Below are 12982 nucleotides of genomic sequence, written 5' to 3'. Positions count from 1 at the left end.
GGGTTAGGGAAGGTCCCTCTCAGTTCACTCCTTAATTGTCACAAGCATGTTATAAAATTGATGCATTCATTTGCGCTCGCCGGGAAACGCACGCACATGGACATGCCTGAGCGGGCCTTAAAATCGACCCCTTATGTTCTTATGATACATTAAATCTCTGCAAAAGAGTAAATCATACTTTTAAACAAGTAAGCAAAGAATCAATAGTTTAAAAATACATTCAGGAACATTTTTGATTGTTACACAAATGAACATATTTGCTGTAAATACATTAAAGGCATTTTTGTACAGAGAATAAACCCACAGCAAAACATGGCATTTTTTATCCACTGACTTAGGTTCAATCTGAAAAAAATGCTATAGCAAGAGCTGTCAGTTTGTAAAGGGAATTTTCACCAAGAAAACCCAAATGACAAAACTGAAGGGCTACTGTCCTCACTCAGTACAATCAAACATACACAATATGTGAGGATTAATTATGTCTTAACATTTCATCCGTTTGTTTTTCACCCTCAGAAATTGGTATCAGACTGCGTGCTCAATCGCTTAGGCTCTTGCCCTATACAGGGCTACAACCTCTTTCATGATGGCAATGGCACTAGAATAGTACCAGGTATATAAAATAAAAAGAGTACATTAGTGAAATTGGTAAATGAAGTTACTATTCTAGTGCCATTGCCATCATGAAAGAGGTTGTAGCCCTGTATAGGGCAAGAGCCTAAGCGATTGAGCACGCATTCTGATACCAATTTCTGAGGGTGAAAAACAAACGGATGAAATGTTAAGACATAATTAATCCTCACATATTGTGTATGTTAGTTTGTAAAGGGAAACATGATTCAAACATGACCACTGAGTTAACATACATGACATATTTGCGCTGTACAAACACACAAAAAGACAGTCCCTGCTCAATAGAGCTTAATAATCTAAGAAGGCAAACATATAGGACAAGAGAATTGGGGTATTTCATAAAGCAAAACAAAAAAAGAAAGTAAAAGAAAGTTAGGTAACATCCTATCCTGCAGCCAGGAACACAGTTAACCAATGAGATTATACTCTGTACAGCCCAGCAAATTTTAAAATATAACAGCCAGAGAGCTAGGATCCATTCCAGCTGAGCTGCTAACCATCATCCCAGCCCGAAAGACCTGCAATGTCTCCAACAGTTGATTCTTCTCTCTGAGGCCGAATTTTGTTGTGACTTTTAGGTCCTTCTCTGTCTTTGGGATCCCTTCAGTCTGAAAACAGCCACCAGGCAAACATCAAAGAAATCCCTCCAGAAAAGGTGACTCAATTATTTTACCAGAACTCAGAATGCGTAATGCTTCACCATTCTCCAGAGTCCCTCCAAAAGCTCCATTGGAATTCACAGAAAGTGTAGGTATAGTAGCAGAAGCATCCACAATACCTAGTATTGGTGTCAGAGATTTGGTTGGATACAATCTGACTTTACCCTTCTATTTACCTGTTACCGAAGATAATATTTTAGAGAAAAGGAGGAAAAGGAACAGGATCCTGTGGAGGTTATGTTAAAAGCTTCAAATGGCAAAATGTGTTCTTGGATCCTGCTATACCATAGTATCTTTTATCATGTAAATAACTAAGAGGTTCTTCATTAATACATACAAGACAGTGTCTGGGAATATTTTCCCTAGAAAAATGTGATTGACACATCCTTTGGAGAAGAGGCATCTGTGCCTGCTTAGAGTTTGCATTCACAAACTCCCAAGTCTGCTTTTAACTGTAACACAGCCCAGCTGCATTATGCTTTTACTAACATTAAATATTTATCTTCTGCAGCATAATGCAATACTTACAATTGCTAAACTTGCCTTTTGTATCAATTAAACATACAAAGTATAAGAAAAAAAAGCTCAGGCAATAGAGTTAGATATTCCTGATGTTAATAAATAAATAATGCTATTCTCAAGACCTTATTAGACCAAATTCATGCATACCTGCAAAACATTAATTATGTATTACAATATTTCTTCTTAATTGCTTCTTGCTGGCTTTTTAAAGAAAATTTAGCACAATAGTGGAACTGTAGCTCTGGAAATAGTTATCCTAAAAGCATTTGATTAAGCAATAATTAAACAAAACTCTTCAAAGGAATGACTGCAACTTTCAGTCTACTGGATCAAGTGTGACCTATTGGCACCACAAGTTTATGGGGTAAACTAGAGGTAAACTGCATAGAACAGCAATTACAACCCTAACAACAGTGGTATGACTACAATGGGCTTCCAAAAAGGCATTGGAGAAACAGTTACAGCACTAACAGCAGGAGTATGGTTGGATCAAGCTTCCAAGAAGTCATTGGGATAACATTCAGAGAAGGACCATGATTAAAATCCAAAATTCAATTAGCGTGGAGAGGCTGGATGTTTTGGACAATGACATTGCTGGTTGTATGGATTATTTGAAAATGTGGTAATAAGGCAAGTTAGGGGACATGGTTTTGAAAGAGCCATAGAGGAAGGTGAGAAGGCCTGAAGTATCCTACCAATGGAAGTGGTAGAGGCCTGTACTTTAAAAGGCTCTGGTCATGCTTGGGATGCATATAGAGAGCAGTAGGAAAAGAGTTGAGAGGTTAGGTAAAAGGCAGATGAGTTAGGTACCTAGATCTTCTGAAGTGAAAATCCCATCCCTTACCCCCACCAACAATTACTTTTAGGTGTCTAATTTCAGAAGGTTCCTAAGTTTAGGCAAACTGATAAATCAGTAGTCAAGAAGGTGATTTTATATTGGGGGAGAGAAATTAGGTGCCTAACTTAAATTTTCAACACTAGGCACTTAATTTATATTTTTAAAACTAGGTGCAGGGATAGCTACCCTAAATCTAGCTGCTATCCCTGTGCACCACCAGCCTCCGTGCGTCTCGATTCCCTTCCTCCCAACACCCACTATAATAAAGCTCCTTGTGTGATATTCCCTCATTCCCCACCATGATATTCCTCTAAAATTGCTACTTGTGATTCTGAATGGTCTTCCTTTTTTGTGGGCAGGAGGGAACAAGATCTCCCTCCTGTTTGCACCACTGAATGGTGTCACCTAGCAACATGCAGCATCAATCAGCATAGAGTCAATGGTGCCAGCAGGAGAGAGATCCAACCTTCCTGCTTGTGAAGTTGGGAAAACACTTTGGAATCATAAGTAGAGATTTCAGAGGATAGCAGCAAGAAGGTAGGTGGATCCAGGTCCATATCTTCTTGGTGGAGGGGAATGGGAGAGGAAGGATATGCCTCTGGGGTGGGGGTAGGGGGTAGGGAGGCAATGTATTGGGGGATGGGGTTCAGGTATCCAGCTACAAACAAAGCTGAGTGACCTAAATTTAGGCACCCCAATTTGGTCACCTCAATAAGGAGATCAACCTTAGCTGAAAATTGGCCTCTATGAGGCTGATGTTCAAAAACTATAAGCCTTAAATAAAAGTACTTAAGTAAGGTTCTTAAACAAGGTATCTATTTTCAGTTGAATTTGGGATCCTAAATTTTGAAAACAAATCCTTCAGTAGATCCATCTGAACCTTTCTGAGCTCTCTAAGTAACCTAGGATGCATCCCATCCAACCTCAGGTCTTTCTCCAGTTACAATTTTGCTAGTTTTACATAAACATTCTCTTCTGTAAAAGGAGCAGTATCTACCCATTCTCATATGCACCTTTGCCATCAATCAGTGGTCCTTTTCCAATCCCTTATTCAGAGAATACAAAACATAAGTAATCATTTAGTAGGACAAAACTTTTATTTTAGTTCATTTATTTGTTTCATAGTTGCCAACATTTGTTTGTTTCATTTCTGTAGCCTACTTTGGATTCCTAAATTGAATTTTTCTGATCAATTTTAATGAAATGTTTGTGTAGACATAATCAGAAAGGGGAAGAGCACTCCAAGGTATCAAGATTGAGCCCAAATGGTACCAAAAGTGGTACAAATAGTGCAAGGTACCATGAAGGTGCAAATTAATACCAGCAGTAGCAAGAGTTCTCCAAAAAGTTCACCATGAGAGGAGGAAAGCAGCAGCAGGGGTGGCCAGAACACTCCAATGTTCCAAAAAAGAGGCAAAGAGCACCAACAATGGTGGCATGAACACCCCAGACAGCATGAGAGAGGCAAAGTGGCACCAACAATGGCATGAACAGTCCAAGGCACCAGGAAGGCGGAATGAAGTAGCATGGTAGGAAAAACCCCAATGCACCTATAGAGGGTCAAAGCAGAAGAAAGAGTGACATAAAGAATCTCAGTCACCCACAGTGGCAAGAACACTCTAAGGCTCCAAATAAGCGATAAAGAGCACCAACAATAGTGTCATGAAGACCCAAAGTACTAAAAGAGGTACAAAGCAGCACCAAGAATGGCATGAGCAGCCCAAGGTACCACGAAGGGAAAACAAAGAGGCAATGGTGGCAGGAACACCCAAAGCATTGATAAGGAACTGAACAGCACCAAGAGCAAGAAGAACCCAAAGCACTATTAGAGGTGCAAGGAAGCCACCCACAATGCTAGAAAAACCCAAAGTTTCATTTAAAGAGCCAAGAGCAACAATAAAATTAGTACAAAACCCATCAGTAGAGAAGAGTCAAAGGAAATTTCTGGAGGAGGTCTATAATGGTCTTGATGTACAAATTAAGTTTAGACCTGCATCTATAAAGGGCAAAAGACATCTAGAATCTGGAAAATGGGAAACTACTGACCCTGGGCAAGGAGAAGATAGAGAAAAACCCTAGAGGTGTTGCTTGATGTAGTTTCCCTACAGCATCCTTTGGAGAAGGGGCTGGGAGTACAGACTTGGATATGATCTTTCCCATTGCTGGGTAAAATCCATCAAAGGCTAAATACCAGATGAAACCAATAATCAGCAAGAAACATAAGGGAAGGGAGTTTGAGGCAATAGTTAACAAATACCATAAGGGAATTTGAAAATAGCTTTGAAGACAGCCAGAGCAGAGACAGAACCATCGAAAGGCATCAAGTGCAGCTTGGAGCAACAGCAGCACTGGCGATTAAAATCACAAACAGAAGGTGCAGAGCAATGCAGAAAGTAAAGTGACACCAATAGGCTGAGGCAGGAAGAATGTCATCAAAAGCAAAGGCATCAAAAAAGAGGCAAAATGGTACCAGGAATGGCATGAAGGGCCCAGTGGTCCATGAGTACTGCAACAACATCAAATAAGCCTACCACTAACACCATCCACTTCATTCACAGATTAATCCTTCATCCCAAACCATCACTTCCATTTATCCCCACCATGCCCACCCTACGCTAGCATATTCCATTACCCTTACAACAACGCAATTGGAACCTCCTCCATTACCTCCCTTGTCCATGCCTGTGATATTGCCCTTTGCAATCTCACAACCTGTTTTACCCCCAATATGTTACCAAAGGGGGTAAAACCCTTGCTCATGCTTGTGATATTGCCCTTTGCAATCTCACAACCTGTTTTAACCCCACTATGTTACCATATAACCAGTTTTTTCACATACGGGCCGATACAGTAAAGTCTGCGGGAAAGCGGGCGAATGCCCGCTCTCCCGGTGCTCGCACAGGCCACTCTCCTGTGTGCGCAATTCACTTTTCAAATTAAGCCCGGTGGTAAAAACAGGCAAAAGGAGGCGCTAGGGACACTAGCGCGTCCCTAGCGCCTCCTTTTGGACCGGAGCGGCGGCTGTCAGCTGGTTTGACAGCCGACACTCAATTTTGCCGGTGTCGGTTCTCGAGCCCGCTGACAGCCACGGGCTCGGAAACCAGACGCCGGCAAAATTGAGCATCCAGTTTTTGACCCGACAGCCACGGGCCGACTTCAATTTATTTTATTTTTTTTTACTTTTGGAAACTTTCGGGACCTCCGACTTAATATCGCCATGATATTAAGTCGGAGGGTGCACAGAAAAGCAGTTTTTACTGCTTTTCTGTGCACTTCCCAGTGCCCGAAGAAATTAGCGCCTACCTTTGGGTAGGCGCTAATTTCTGAAAGCAAAATGTGCGGCTTGGCGCGAGAATACCTAATAGGGCCATCAACATGCATTTGCATGTTGCGGGCGCTATTAGGTTCGAGGGGTTGGACGCAAGTTTTCAGTCCCTTACTGAATAAGGGGTAACGCTAGCACGTCGAAAATGCGCGTCCAATAGAGGGTTAACAGTGCCCTCTGTCGGAGCGCACTGTACTGTATTGGCCCAATAGTTATGTCACTGCGCTTTCTCATAGATTTATCATATGACTGTTTCGCTTCTCCTGAATTTCCCAAGTTTCCTAACTCCTGTTCTAACCCTGAACCAGTTCCATGTAACTCCTCTCTTCCAGTTAACAATGTTCTATGTAAACTGGCAGGATGTGCAAACGAATGTCGGTATATAAAAAAATTTAAATAAATAAAATAAAGTGTGCAAAGCGACAGTTTGAGGTCAAGTCCAAGAGTCAGCAAGTACCGTAAAAATAACCTCAAAGACAGCTGGAGCAGAGGCAGAATCATCTTATGGTACCAAGAAGTGCTTGGAGCCACAGCAGTAGCAGCAGCTGATGTTCAAAATCACAAATGGCAGATACAGAGCAATGAAGCAAGGAGCGTATCATGAAGTCCTCATGATACAGAGTGAGGGCAGAGGTAGGAAGAAGAATAGCATCAAAAGCCCAAGACACCAAAAGAGAGGCAAAGCCCCTTTGCTGTGGTATAATCTCAGCCCTATCAATATCATCTTCCTCCTGCAACTCCTCACCAGAGGCTAAGACGCGACTGACTAGAAGCTCCAAATTCTCTTTGGCTACTAGCTCTTCAATATTCTGTGAGTCAGGGAAAAGCAGTAATCGTGGTGCTGGTTATGGATGCTGTCCCTGTCCCTTCCCTGCTCATGTCAGCCTCTGATGACTCTGCTGCCTTTTGCCCTTGCTCCAAAACAAGAGAGAGAGAGAGAAGAGCAGGCAGATGTGGCACATGTTCTCCCAAATGTAATTTCTTATGGTGTGAGCCTTATGTATTTCATTATTTATGTATGTGAACTAAAACACAATGGGTCTGATTTTAAAAAGCATTTACTCACTTAAAATTTCACATGTGTAAATGAGCATCACGAGTGTAAGTGGGCTTTTGAAAATTGCTAGAATATATGCCGTTCAATTGTCCATAGGATTTATGCACGTAGAGTGCCTTACACGCGCTGGGCCTATTTTATAAAGGCCTGGCAACTCACGTTAAGCCCCGGGACGCGTCTAAGTCCCAGGGCTTTACTAAATGGGCAGTCCGGGGTGGGGCAGGGCCAGAGGCCTCTGACACAGCGGCCATAGCAGGCTGCCGGCACACGCAAAAGGTATGATAAGAATTTAGGGGGGGTTAGAGTAGGGCTAAGAGGGGAAAGGTTAAGGGAAGGGGTGGGACACATAGGTTAGGGGGAGGGAACGGGGGAAAGCAGCGTGGCTCAGAACGGGCTCGGTGCACGCAAGGTGCATAATTGTGCACCCCCTTGCGCACGCCGACCCCTGATTTTATAACGTGCGCGTGCCTGCGCATGTTATAAAATCGGGCGTACATGTGCGTGCGCTGATTAGCGCGCGCACATGTATGCCCGTGAGCAGGTCTTAAAAGCTACCCCTAAGCGTGTAAATGATTTTTAAAATTTCTAGAATAGTATATTACATTTACATACGCAACTCCATTTAAAATGTAAATGCTTTTTAAAATCAGGCCCCAAAACTGCACTGGTATCAATCTTTTTCTTTTTATATTTTAATTTCTTTTAAATTTTTTTCTTTTTATAACTGCTGAACTGGAGAACTGCACTTCTTAATCCACATCCAATATCATCTATTATTATTACTCTGTTAGCGTACTTAATCAAAAAATATATGAATGAAAGGGAAAAATCTCAGACAGTGCCAACAGGTTACACCTCTTCCTTTGTGCTCAATGTTAATACTGTTCACTGCCATCATTGGGGAAAAAAACCTTTTCACACATTTAATTTATTTGTTTTGCTTAATCCAATCATCTGTTTCCAAAAGCACAAGAGTGTAATAACTCAAATTTTCTTAATCCATAAGACCCAAGCATTGCTTATATCAAAACATTCTTCATATCAGGTCCCACTAGGACCTTCAAAGAAATTTCAGTTGTCTCTAACAAAATGAGGAGCAGATACTTATCTCCAAGCACCAACATGGCCATGTTTCACAGACAAGCTGTACCAGAGTGAACTTTCATTCAAAATGTTCAAGTGATTGCCATCTGTTTCAACTTCAGTGTCCATCTTGTTTTTAACAAAAGAAAAGAACATAAGTTTTAAAGACCTGAACAGGTCCGATCCGACCAATATTCTACACAAACTGTTATGTTCAGACAAACAAGTCTTCAACTTCCTGATTGTTTTGGTCACTTACACTAACTGGCCAGGAGAAATCAAAACATATATGTAACCCGTGGGAAGGGCACCGAGGGGAACATCTGAAAAAAATGTATAGACAGACCCTTTCTGCACAATTCCTCTCAGTCTCTTTTCCCTACTGGATAGCTTTCATCTGAGGCTAAAAGTTCCAATGTGTGGGGATGAACAACAGCTCTTACATCCTGCTTCTTTGCAATTTAGCCCCGTGTGGCAGAGTACACTATAGAAATACTCAGAACACCTTAAAAGACTGGTCCCAGCTGCCTGTTCCCAGTCCACCTTAACGTAAGGTATTCTGGGTGTCTCCTCTGAGCAAGAATATAGTGTAGGCTCAGAGAGCAAGAGAGGCCCTAGGGAAGATGAGGAGAAGGCATATATTTTTAAATCCTGCTTTATTTCTGTGTTTGTGTTAAGTATTGCTGAGATAAGTAGCTTATGTATACAGTTTGAATGCTGATAATAAAAGTGTTAAAGAGAAAAGCTGGAGTCCAGACTGTAATCTGTCTTCCAGCCAGCCACAGACCACTCATGCTGTGCTACAGATGGTAGTAGCAGTGGGGTTTTCAGCACTAAGCGACTGCACAAGCAGAAGTCCAAGCCTCCCGAAAGTGACTGGAAAGAAAGAAGTTTTGTTGAAACTATCTACCCTTTCTTCAAAATGAAGAAAGATATTTTTTTTTGAGAAAGTGTTTTCCTCGAAGCAACGCACAGAGCTACACTAGTGCAAAGGAGCACATTGGGGGGAAAAAAAGTCCCAGGCCTCACTGCAAGGGCAGTTTGAAAGTTAATTACAATAGGCCAAGAAGACTAGCTTCACCTGGAGTTAGGGAAAATAAATAGTTAGTTAGTGCCAAATAGCAGGGCTTTGTTTGTGGAAAAAATAGTAGAGAAAAGAAAACATTTTTTTATTCATTTGAACAAGCAGGGTTTTGTGTGTTCTGGCTGCAAAGAAAGAGAGAATTGAGCATGGCAGGGCCCTCTGAATCATACACAGCTGGGTTGACACTAGAGAAAAAAATAGACCTCTGCAATCAAAATCTCCTGGAAGGGCAAAGGCAATTACAGGAAAGCTTCATAAAGAGTCAGTTTTCCTATGAGAGGAACAGAAAGAAGATTGAAGCAGATGTGGCTCACATGATCTCCAGCGTAAAGAAGGCTTTGGATTGCCTGAAAGCAGAGGGGGCACAGGTGTGACACACAGGTGTGACACACATGTGTCACCTGTTTGGGCTTGTACCTTTCAGGAGCACAAAAACTGACCTGAAGATGGTGCTACCATGAAGCCGGGCAAAGCAACAGTGGAGCCAGAGATGACCAAACCTGACAAAGAGCATCCCAGAGACTGGCCTAAAGGAGCACTACAGTGAAGTCTGGCAAAGCATCAGTGGAGCCAGTAATAACTGAGTCCAACCTGGAATATCCTAGAGAGGGGTCTAAGGAACGTGTGATAGCAGGCCCTGGCAATGGGCCAGATAAATCAGGAAGTGCTCTGTTGGGACAGATGCTGGAACAAATTCCAGAAGTGCAAGGGTAGCTCTACTGGATGACATGAGAAGAATATAGAAGATCTGTGATTAGAGTCATGGTGAACCTGACACAGGTGCAAGAGCGTTCACAAAGGGACTTGCCGGAACAGATTTCCATGGGAGAACAGAAGTCCCATGATGCTAAAGGCAGAACAAGAGTAAAGCACTGGTCAGAGGAGAAGCCAGACTGATTTTGGAAAAATTGGATTGCTATCCATCAGAAAGTGAAAGAGACTGAGAAATCCAGGAGTGATGAGAAAATTGAGCTTTCAGAAGTCCAGGCCAGGGAGTTGGGCTCTGGGACTAACCAGAGGAGTTGGGTTTATGAGTAAGCCTTATCTAAAAACCCAAAAGGATGGAGGAAGAGTACCTCAGTAAAAGAGGAAGGTCCCCTAGACAAAAAGAATCCCCAGGGATTAAAGGACAAGGACATTTCTGTACCCTAAGACAGGCAGAAATCAGAATGATAAAGAGGATGTCCCAAGTTAGGACAGGCCTCAAAAGCAAATGTAACAGGGTCCTACTGAGGAACATAGCCCTGGTAGGGACAGATGCTCAATTGGGTAAGACTGAGCTGAGGGAGAGGGTATGTGACAAAGAGTACAATAGAAACCCTCAGAATACCTTAAAAGATTGGTCACAGCTGCCTGGTCCTGGACCACCTTAATGTAAAAACATATGAAAAAGTCTAGCACAAAAATGTATGAAGGATTGTTAGAAAGCATCTAGGGAAAACCTCATATGGTGCTTTAGATAGGCTACTGATGCCTATAGGGCTACTGATACTCCAACCCACGATTGTGGATGATGGATATGTTATAATCATTGGTTACCCCAGAGCGTATGATGCTTTCATGATTTGTAAAGCTATCACTAAGAATCAGGTATGAGTCCACTAAAGTGGATGTGCTGGTATACAATATCATGTTTTACCAGGTTGTTGTGCTCACTGTAATGGCGCCAAGATCATGGATGAAATATCATCATGCTGTCTGTGTATCAATCCCGACATTGCAATGTTTCGAAATCAATTCTTCATCAGGAAAACACTTATGAGCCATGTCGTCGGCACTTTAAACATTAATCTCGGCACTGTCATAGATACCTGAAATGATAATGTCAACACAATCCGTAAAGTGATGCGATAACATCTATGCTGATAATAAAAGTGTGCAAGAGAAAAGCTGGAGTCCAGATTGTAATCTGTCCTCAGCCATCCACAGACTGCTCGTACTGTGCTACACCCTGTTTCCGCCCTTAACTTCATAGCATCACTTTGATCCACGTGGAAGTGGATACTGTTTCATATGGCCAATAGGACTGATTCTGTTCCATAACATTTCCTGAACCCAGATAAGTAGTGGTGTAGGATATTGTGGTCCTCTTGGAAATCAAATAGTTGGAAGTAAACAACTTTCTCCATCACCTTGGATAAGAAGGGGATGCTGGAGACTGGATAATAGTTGTCGATTATTTTAAGATCTGCACCAGGAAATTTAGGATGGGTTTGTAACAGCCTTTTTGAGTGAGCTGGGTAGTGATCATTGGTAGTGTGCTACATCTAGATCTGTCTTTAATACTATATGGCAGTGGATCTACTGTGCTTTTTAAGAGTAGAATCTAGAACGGGAAACATTAAATAGGAAATGAGACTAAATTTCTTTTTTCGTTTCATGTTGTACTGAAAGTGAAATGATCGAAAATCCGATGAAGCCGGGCTTTGCCTAGAGAATAGGCGAGGTCCAAAGGAGGTGCCTCAGCCTACGCCCAAGTGCAATGCCAGGGACTGGGCTGGGGCCCAAGGCCAGGACCTCATCTAGGCATAGGCTACAGCCTGACGTAGGAGCCACGGCCAGGGTCTGAATGATACACCAGGGTCTCTGCCGAGGCACAGGCATAATGACAGGGCCTTGACTGAGACCCCAAAAACTGAAAAAAACTTACCTGCTCTGTCAGGATCCACCGTCCCAATCCAGGCCCAGGCCCAACACCCCAGCCTGAACTGGAGACCAGACACTGAAGCCAGGGCCTGGGCCTAGACCCAGGCCCGAAGGATGGGTCCTAATGCCTGAACCTTGGCCTAGGCCGGGGCTCAGACTCAGGACCAATGCTGGGACCAAGGCCTAGGCCTGGACCGAGGCTCAATACCACGGATCAGACTGGAGACCAGATCCCAGGGCCTCGGCCTGGACCAGGTTCAATGATGGGACTTGACTCAGAGGTTGGAACCAGATACCTGGGCCTCAGCCTAGGCTGGGACCAGATCCAGGCCTGAAACCAGGGCACAGTCTTGAGACCAGGTTCTGAGGCCAGGGCCTCAGCCCACACATAGGAATGAAGGATGGGTCCCAATGCCTGGGATTCAGTTTGGGCTGGAACTAGAACTCAGGCCCAATGCTGCAGCCCTGTCTGGAGACTGGGTCTCAACTCCTGGGACTCTGCCCAGGCCCGTCACTCTGGCCTCAGATGTATTCTGTCTTCTTTCTTCTTTCTTCTTCAATGAAATAATGCTGTTCACATGGGAAGTGCTGGAGTTAATTAACTCTTGTGGCTCTTCCCCAATGGAGGGCACCATTTAGATGTGCTGCCATCCCAAGCAGATGGCATCATTTCCTCAAAGAAGAAAGAAAACAGAAATTGTCCAAGACCTGGGCATCGGGCCTGGGACTAACCCAGGGCTGAGGTCCCAGAGTCAATACCCAGCCTCCGGACCAAGGCCCAGCCTCGGGCCTGGATCTGACAAAGGCCCAGGTGTCCAGACCTGACCTCCAGGACAGGTCCCAGTATTGGGCCTTGGTCTGGGCCAAGACCTTGGCATCAGGATCAATCTCTGGCTGGACTGCAAAGTCGGGCCTGTTCCTGGTCCCAGGTTTCTGGCTTAGGACAAAACCCAGGCATTGGGACCCGACTTCAAGATTGGCTGTGATGTCAGGCTTGAGCCCAATTCCTGGCCAAGGCCAGTATTGGACCTGAGTATTGGGCCTAACAAAAATAGCAAAAAATGACAAAAAGTAACAAAAATAAACGGTTTTTGTTAGTGCGCACTAACTCCCGTTAGTGCGCACTAACTTGAAA

This window comes from Rhinatrema bivittatum, chromosome 3 (genome assembly GCF_901001135.1).
Source record: "Rhinatrema bivittatum chromosome 3, aRhiBiv1.1, whole genome shotgun sequence".
Classification (NCBI taxonomy): domain Eukaryota; kingdom Metazoa; phylum Chordata; class Amphibia; order Gymnophiona; family Rhinatrematidae; genus Rhinatrema; species Rhinatrema bivittatum.
This window is presented reverse-complemented; position numbering follows the sequence as displayed.